This window comes from Athene cunicularia (assembly GCF_003259725.1).
Source record: "Athene cunicularia isolate RWA chromosome 1 unlocalized genomic scaffold, athCun1 chr1_part2, whole genome shotgun sequence".
Lineage (NCBI taxonomy): Eukaryota > Metazoa > Chordata > Aves > Strigiformes > Strigidae > Athene > Athene cunicularia.
Genome location: NW_020799092.1, coordinates 29,416,261 through 29,425,816, shown reverse-complemented (window position 1 = coordinate 29,425,816; position 9,556 = coordinate 29,416,261). Strand labels below are relative to the sequence as shown.

General features: G+C 42.2%; 1 long non-coding RNA gene across 1 annotated transcript; it reads right to left on the bottom strand.

Moving 5' to 3' along the window:
* Window positions 1-2,218: 2,218 nt before the first annotated feature.
* LOC113490404 lies at window positions 2,219-4,350 on the bottom strand. The gene is made up of 3 exons (XR_003400228.1): window positions 4,339-4,350; window positions 3,450-3,540; window positions 2,219-2,267 (listed from the first exon to the last, which is right to left on the bottom strand). It is a non-coding gene; the product is annotated as an uncharacterized LOC113490404 (long non-coding RNA).
* Between the last annotated feature and the right edge of the window lie 5,206 nt (window positions 4,351-9,556).

The following is a 9,556-nucleotide window of genomic DNA, read 5'->3' as shown; positions in this document are numbered from 1 at the left end:
AGGGGGGGTGTGTGGGGGTGGGGCAGCTTCCTTCTGCCTTTCCCGGCTCGAATGACCTTTTCTAAAACTGTAGTAGGCAGACCATCCATTAACTCTCAGGGAATCCCGTCTCGTTCCCTCAGTCCACAAGAGGTTTCTCTTTGCTCTTAAAACTTGTGGAGGGGAAAGGGACAGATTTTCCTGCTTTTCAATTCTGTGTAAGGAGGGCTTAGGTTTACCCGTTCCCCTGATAAGGCCCATTCTCCGGCCATAATTTATTAAGTCCTGAGATATCTCTTCCCAAGTTATGGGCTCTCCCCCCTGCCCGTCTCCCCCCTTGTGAGGCTAATGCATTCCACAAACGATCTTGTAATTGTACTGCATGTGATTTCAGAGAGTCTGGTAAGCCCCGAATCAGGGGAGTAATTTGATCGGGATTAGCAATTAATAGCAACGGGGCAGGCTGCTGATTTTGCCAGACTTGTAAATTCCTGTTCACGATCCAGAACAGAGTAAAGATCTGTCCAGTTGCAGGTTTCCTGTTCATTCATCCCTTTTTCAGACCGTGAGATGATTTTTTTTTTTTTTCCCAGTCTAAGGCATCTAAGAGCTGTTCTTTTTGCCTCTTGATCAGCAACATTATTCCCTCATATTAGAGGGTTTAGCCTCCTCTGGTGTACATAAATGTTTAAAGTTTGGCAGACCCACTCTTCAAAGGACCCCAAACCAGGCCAATAGAGATGGTCGCTTCTAATTTGTTTAACTTCTCAAACCTCTATACAATAATAAATCATGTTTACTCTGTTCTTACCCTGCCTAGAAGGGGTAATTTTCCCAGTCATTTAACATCAATCCTAAAGGGCTATCCGGTGGCATCTGAGGGTACCTCACCTGAGTTCCCACACCACCCATGGGATCAGAAGGCTTGCTCGTCTTGTGTCCCATCTTCTGGAGCGTCTGCACACACTCACACAATTTACTCCCCCTTTTCGTGGCCCAGTCCCTCATGGGATATGGGAACTGTACTACCAAGGGGTCCGCACTGACTTAGCCCTACCGGGCGTCTCACAAACCACGCTCCAGACAACCCAACCCCAACCGAACAGGAAACCGGCCTATAGTCACGCAACCCTGTGCGTCTTCGTCCGGGATTTTGTGCACAAAGTTCATGGGGTTGATCAGTGTTATTTTGCTTCTTGCCGAATTTTAGGGTTCATCGGTCGGGGCTCCAGCAGACCAATCCACAGGCGGAAGTCACTGAAATCCAGCGGGGCTCCTCCCCCGTATGGGAATCTGCTGGGAAACCGTGATCCGAGTCACAGCACCAATTTGTTATAAACTGACTTAAAATTGGCTGAGTCAGAGTTCCCAATTTCTTTATTTAGCAAGCGGCAACAAGCAAAACAGCGCTGGGTGGCCAGGGAGTCTCCTGCTCCAACAACGGACCGCACCCTCCAGGGCGCTCTGTTTCAATCTTATACTACAAAGTATTACATAGTCATTATATACCTATACATATTAATTACTTGAACCCACCTACTCCTGCTTTGTATTGTAATTAGTTTATCAGTCCTTTACACTTGTGCAGAAGTTGTTAAATCTATGGTCAGGGGTCTTCAAATCTTGGGGGGGTGTGGCCGTAGGTGCTCCTCACTGTGTAGCTTGGAATGTGATGATCCTTTGGGTTTGCAGTGTTGTTCTTATCAGTCTAGGCCCAGTAATCAATTTGCATAATGAGATTCATGGTTGTGAATATCCTCCTGTTTTATTCAATTATGCACCTGCAAATCTCCACATATTCTGACCTACAGATGCTTCTTCTCTTGTTGTCCGTCCCCCCCCATAAATTTTTTTTTACAATATCATGTTAGTGCAATTAAGCATTTGCTGTTAGTATTACACAATATGCAATAGTTCATATTACAGTTTGCTGAATTTGATGAACAGACGGTTTACCACCTATCACAAGAACAAAGATATTCAGAGTTGGAAAAGTGGTTTTTAGTCTGTGCAGTTAAACAAGTTGAGAAAATTCATCAAGAACAAGCTGTTCAGACCAGAGTTCCCTTTAATTTATTGGAGACAATCCTAAAAGGGACTGCTCCCCCAGAGGGAATTGCACAAAACCCTACAATTAGGAAATGGTATGCCTATCTAGTGGGCGTGGCAGATGAAATGCAATTAACTGAAGGACACACAAAAGTTTTTAAATTACAAATGCCTGTTAATACTGACCTGCTAGCATTACAACAACCATTTAACCCTTCACCAATTTTAGATGCACCCCCCTTCACTGAAGATTCACCAACAGAGGGTGTCTGGTTTACTGATGCCTCAGCAAAAGGAGTGGATAGTAAATGGCAATATAAAGCTGTTGCATTGGAAAACAGGCAAACAAGTTATTGAAGAGGGTGAAGGCAGTGCTCAAGTAGGAGAGTTGAGCAGTTGTTTTGGCAGCACAAAATGAAGCAAAACTCATTTATGTAGACTCTTATGCTGTCTGGGTAGTTGCCACACAGTGGCTTTGTCAGTGGGAAGCCCTAAATTGGGAGATAAACAAATCACCAATCTGGAGGACTGCAGACTCCAAATAGGATGGGTAAAAGCTCATGCTAATGACAATAAACGAGCTACAAATTGGAACCAAAGGGTGGATGAATTGACAAAAATTAGGAAAATAGACATTGAAAATTCCTCAAACACCACATGGTATCGATTAGGAGAATAGTTACATCAAAAATTAGGCCACACAGGTCGAGAAGCACTTTACTTTTCAGCTCCAAGCTGGGGATGGCCCCTCAGAAGAAAAACATGTGAAACCATCCTCACTGAGTGTCCCCAGTGTAAATTAAAATTGCAGATGGACCATCCTGCCAAAGCACCACCTTTACACATTAAAGAGGGGAAAACTTTGTGGTCCACTTGGCAAATTGATTACATTGGTCCTTTAAAATCCTCTGCTGGGTACAAATATATTTTAACAGGTGTAGAGATAATATCTGGACTTCTTGCAGCTACCAAGTGCCAAAAGGCTAATGGACAGAATACTATTCGAGGCCTTTCCTCATGGTTCTCCATTTTACCCGTCCCTGATTCAATCCAGAGTGACAATGGCTCGCACTTTACCAGTAAAGAAGTACAAGAATGGGCAAAGCAAAGAGAAATAAAGTGGGTATTTCATACACCTTATTACCCACAATCCAATGGTATAGTTGAGTGAGCCAAAGGACTGCTAAAACAATATCTTAAACCACATGAAGGACAATGGGATAGCCGTCTTTCTGAAATTACACAGCAGTTAAATAATCTGTATGGTCCCTATGGAAGTCCAATTACTCGAGCCTTCTTAACACCTTCTTCAGAAAAAACCCTGAACAATGAGCACACCTGCTCCTCAATGAAAGCAGGACAGCCTGTGGTGGCAAAAATACCAACTGTAGGAACAATACCAGTAACCCTGGTCAAGCCACGAGGACTTCTAGCATGGGATGCTATTGATAATAATGGAATAAAACATAAAATCAGTACTAGATGGATTTATCCAGCATCCTAAGGGGTAACCTGAAGTGCTAAGGCTTGGACAATAGGCCCAAGTCAGAACTGATCTATAGATGAATTCTGTATATTTTATAACTGATAACCAACATGCTAACAGGTATTATACTAAGTTATAATAAACCACCTATCCTGATGTAAAGGGTGGAAGTGTTGAAGCCTGAGCAACAGGCCCTGAAACAAAACTGTTAACTTAGAATGTAACCCTTAATGACATATGCATAGAGGATGTCTTGAATGTATCTTTCCTTCCCTTTGTATGTGAATAGAACAACAGAGTCATGGAGGCAGGTGTCTGTCACAGAGACCTGATGTGAGACCTTGCGCATAATCCAATCAGATAAGCAGAGAAACTCCTTTGGCTTCTTCTTTGAGCCCTGGCCAGGCTCTGGGGGGAACCTAATGTGAAATTGAAACCAGATATTTCCGCCTGGGTATACAAGGCTGGATCTGCTCACAGCGACTTTGGAAGCCTCACCTATGGGTGGACGCTCCACGTAGGACTTCCCATTTGCAGGGAAAGGCTCTCCAAATCCTCACTACAACTGGGGCTACTCAGCAACTGCAGATCTGGATGATAGTAAAGTATGCAAGTGGTGATGGATCTTTCTTAAACACTATTCTCTCCCCGGTAGTAGCAATTTGATGCATTACCCTGTATGTTCCTAATTGTTTAAATGCATTATTCTGTATTATCATATATTTTCTATATTATTCTGTTACATTATTATTTCGAGTAGATACACCTACTCTTTCACTCTGGTGTCTGAGTCTAATTGATATCCCTAATCAACAAAGCATAACCTGTTCAGCTTTTCTTTCCTTTTCAGAAATAACCAACTCCACCAACGACATTGCAGAAACAAACACCACATCCAGCAAGCCTATCAGCAGCACTGTGGAAACAACCATCATCTTGAATATAAGAACCTCGGCAGCATTGTGCCTACCCATTTACATGCTATATGGTGAGTTGCAACCTACACCTATTGGGATGAGCCTAACCATCATTGAGCAGCTTCTCCAACATCCTGACCTAATTGACCTCCTTCAACAAGCACAGAGAACTGGACAAAAGACTCTTATCACAGTCCAGCATGATATAGAAGAAATACATCAGCTGCTAACAAGAGTCAAAAGGGATGGAGAACATCAGTGGTGGGAAAGCTTATTTGGATGGTCACCAACCACAACAGGACTGTTTAATTCCATGTTCCACCTGGTCATGATTTTCTGAATTCTAATTTTAATATGTTTACTGTTCATAATTGTGTTGTATATTGAGGTTTGGAGGATGGTTAAACAAATTGCTGAGTTACAAAAGTATCCCTGTGTGTATACTATCCCAAAATATTTTTTTTTCCTGAAGCTAATCAAACACAAAATTTCCTTCAATTATAACAGATTATGGCATCCTCTGTTTATAGGCATAGAGGCAAGAGGCAACCACACTGCCACTCTATGGACAAGATAAATTTACTTTAGTCACGGGGTGGATTGTGGTGGTGCAATTCTTACACCTCCCTGCCCCCCTTGTTGGGCTACTTGGTGCCAGGTGTGGTTTCATCCACATTTCCCCCAAGCCATACACCAATCTGTGGAGATAAGGACTGATAACCTTGATGAGCCTGGCTCCTGCCCCCCAAAATTGCTTGGAAAGGGTTATAATGGCCCATTATCTCCTGATGGCCTGACACACCTATGCCTGGGATGTGATCAGATGGAAAAATAACAGGGTTGCATATTCAAATTCTTGTGCAACTGCTCGAAGGCACCAGATAGTATTTGACAAAAATCAATTATCTTGGATCCTATAAACTGCGACCACCAGAGAGACCCTTTGAGCTCTCCTGGATTGCAGCGGGCCTGTGACCAGCATCTCCCCTGAGCTGGGACGCCTCTCAGGTGTCATCTGCTCCAGACAGAAGGCCAGGGTGAAGTCCCCCCGCTCGAGTCTCAATTATTGCCCGTTGAGGAATGCCAAGGCATTGTGAGTATTTGCTCTAAACTTCAGAGGGAATTTTTCTTTGAGCTAGCTTCTATTTCACCTGTTTACTGGTGTGTGTGTGGGTACATACCCTTGTCCTTGTTCCTGTGTGTTTGTCCCTTTTGTGTTCATTTTACCGAATCCAAATACCTTTGTTTCTGTATGTATATGTCTGTTTTGTGTATGCACGTGTACATATGTGTCTAAATTAAGGTACCATTAAGTTAGAGTGAATATTGTCATTTTAGAACCTGAATAAGTCACTTTTCTTTGAGTTATTTTGTACTGACAAATAGTTGTTAGTTATTAATAAATCTAGGTTATTTTTACTAAATCATTACCGTGTCAATACTTTCCTCCACGACACACACAATTTGAAAACACTATAAAATTGAAATATTTTGCTGCTGAGGCAGATACTTAAGCAAGTTGTATCTGTACTTTCAATTTACATTTTTGTGTGCCATTTTACCACCTAACTGGCTACCCTCAAAACTAGCCTGTGCAAGTAAACACTGCATTGGTCTCCACTGTTATGTTTTGCTCTTTTTCCTGCATTTATACAAATACACCCAAAGTCATTGCTACACAGAAGCCCTTCTAGAAGAGTCAGGAATTTTAGGTAAAGTCCCTTCTCTGCATCAGAGAGGCTTATTTGATATAGGTGTCCTGACACATTACCAGGCAAATTTATCACACATGATGTGTACTCAAAAGCTTGGTTTGGGGCTTTTGATATTGATTCTTCAGGGTCTGAAATTTTAGGAAGAAGATTGAGAACAGAAGTGATGGTTTTCTGTTATTTTAATATATATCTGCAGGTAAGGCTTTATCTTCAGACTTCCTTCTATTATTAGGTAAAGGAAGTAGAAGTGAGATTGGGTGTGCCATTAGTTGGCCACATGTTTGTAAAACAGATAAATGGGCAACCACTCTTTCTGATAGGAATTGCACCCTTCCCATCACTCTGTAATCTGCTCCCATGCTTCAGGCAAACTGAAAATATGACACAGGTAATTTATTTCCTTTTGCCTTCACTGGCTGATAACAGGCTGAACTGACTACACCTGTGTTATTCCTGCTGCCCTCTGAATTACACTTGTACCTGTAAGAAGAGTTTGTGCCTTATTTTCTGGAAAATATCAGCCACTTTACCAATTTGTCTCTTCAAGAAAGCTTTTCTAGTCCCAAACATTTCAGTGTGATTATAAGACATGCTCCTATTTCTCTCCTGTTTCCTTGTTTGCAATGCACAAATGGTGACCTCACATGCACCAGAACGAACAGATTTCTTAGTCATCTTACCTACAATTTCTAAGACATTTGCTCAGTAATATTTACTAAATGTAGGCTAGCTAGATCCCTTTATCAGGATAAAAGCCTCATCTCTGATCTTTAATCTGAGTTCCCCTTTTTACCAAGTAATATAGAAAAAGCTGCTTGTGTAGGAGGACCACTCCAATTCTCTTTTTCCCCCTGGAAGCTCTGCTGCATGAGTTTACTGCAAAGGCTAGAGTTTCAGTGCGTGTGAGTGTTGATCCTGGAAGACATGCATGTTGCCACACATTTGTCAGTAATGACAACACATTGCTTGCTTCCATTCCCTCACCTGACCCACGTGGCCCAGACTGCTGAGAGTGCAGCCCTGCTTCTTGGCTCAAATGGCACCAACAAACCAACCACCACACTGAGCAGAAAAGCACCCACATGGAAGGAAATCTCAGGCCCAAGAGATATGGGTGCTGCCCACCCTGGCACTGTGACTGCTGCTCTACCATGCTGAGGGAGACCACAGAGGCTGTAAAGGCTAGAAATTTGGTAGAGCCTTCAGTTATTCCTGTGTACCTTGGGCTAAGATCACAGTGGGATGTAATACAAGGGGTCAAATTTTTAAATACTTCCATTTCATGGAGAAGCTCATAAGAGAAGATGCAGCCCTTGACTTGGACCTGAGCAGTGCACAGTACTTATAGAAGCCAGATATCCATTATGGGTATGCTCTGCTTCAGAAAAGGGAACTGTATAAAGATGAGGAAAAGCATTTTAAAAAACATTAAAAGGAGCAACTACAAGAATTAAGTTCTTACAAGCTGGATAAAGGTTGTTGATGGATGATGTATTGGTGGCACAGTGCCAGTATGTACCACCTTTTGAGAAAGGCTTGAAGAAAGGGCAAAATGTAGCCAGCTTCATTAGGCAGCAGAGCAAGGGAAGGCATTAGAAAGAAGTTCAAAAAGCTGAAGCCATGTCCAAAGGGAATATAGAAAGGATCACAAAAATTATCCAAACTAATGATAATTTTAATATATTTTTAAAATGTCATTAAGAGAAGAAAACTTGTCAGAGATTCTGCAGGAGCAGCTGAGGACTGGGCTGCCAAAGGTCTTACCTACCTGGATTGCAACCTTGCTTGTTTTCACACTAGGAAGAAATTTATCTCACCTAACTCTGTTGTCCTAAAACACAGATGTCTAGACTGCCTTTCAGGACAGTGGGGGAGAGCGATGCATTTCCTGACCACATGACTCCTTTAAGAGCTGTCAAAGCTGGGCAAGCACATCCCTCCCATGCCTCTGTATTCATGCAGGCCAGCAAGAACTGTGCACGCATCAGAAGGAGGGAGTAATAGTGCATCTCTGGAGACACTCTTCAGTGGTGCTGGAAAATAACATTTACAGACCTTTTCGAAGTATGAAAGCCAGATCCTCAGCTCATATCTACTCACATCCACTTGCAAGGGCTACAGAAGCTTGCAGGTACTGAGTTCTCCTAAGGATTAAGCAGTCAACAGAGGCAGTGTGTCGTCATCATAAAAAAAAAAAGCTACCATAGTCTTATTGTAGCACCTTTACTATTACCATCCTTACTCTCATTGCAAAGTCAAATTTTCTCCCTATCATCCCTACACCATGACTGGTGTAGAACCCACTAGCTGCCTCTCATCCAATGCCTCATCAGGCATTTTAAACTACAAATGAACCTTGGACAGTTACTCAACAAGAGCAAAACTTCTTAAGGGAGCTTTCCCCCCTACTTGCAGGGGCCAAGGCTACTTGCTTCTTCACTGATAAATTCCTGAGACACCTGTATTTAACTGTTACAGTAAAGAAATGTAGAAGTGATCAATGTGCATTTTAGCCCCAAGGCATCTATAAGACAAAACTCTTGCTCCAGATTCCTGTTTGATTCCAGAAAAACAATTAAATTGAACCCTGAACCATCCAGAAGATGTTGAAAGATATGCTTTACCTTCCTTTGGTAAAGAATTGGTCACCAAAAATCTGCCACAGGTGGGAACACAAACTCAAGGTTGCAGCCCTCCACATGCCTGCCTTTTGCTCTGCTGCTCTTCCCTCACTTGACAGTTCCTCACTCCACTACTTTTTCATGAAGAGTACAAATGGGAGCGACCCCAACAAGAGAAACCAGGAGAGGCTGAGGCTAAAATACACACAAGCCTGGAATCAGGAGACTTATTTTAACAGTCTCTAATAAATTTGTCTCTAATAAATTCTAATAAATAACAGAAACTAATAAATTTGTGTTTCCAACGTAAATATCTGTCTTAACATATAGCTGAAATACAATGCAGTTTCTTTTTATTTCTGGGCTCTTTCCTTTTCCTTAACATGGCAGTGGCTCACTTGGATTAGGCACCAGACTCAAAGAGTGAGTTCATGAAGAAAGAGAAGCACATAGAGAATCATATACTTCTCTCTTCACTGACTTTGAGGAGTAATCTTGGGCATGTTACTCTGCATTTCCTTCTGGCTGATTTTGGAAGTTCCTTGCTCAACTTCCTGCTTTCTCTGAATGTCACTTTCCAGTGCCCATACTCTACAAGGACACCTGTACAGGGCACCTCAGTATCTAACTTGGATCCAGTTAAACTAGACAGCAGGATAGACCCCGTATCAAAGGGTTACATGCTGCAGTACATAAACCCAGTTATGGATTATCGGGCTGTTTGGAAATTAATTGCTGATTTCAGCTTGTATGTTTGAAGTGGCATATCTCAGCTCAGAATAAAATTTA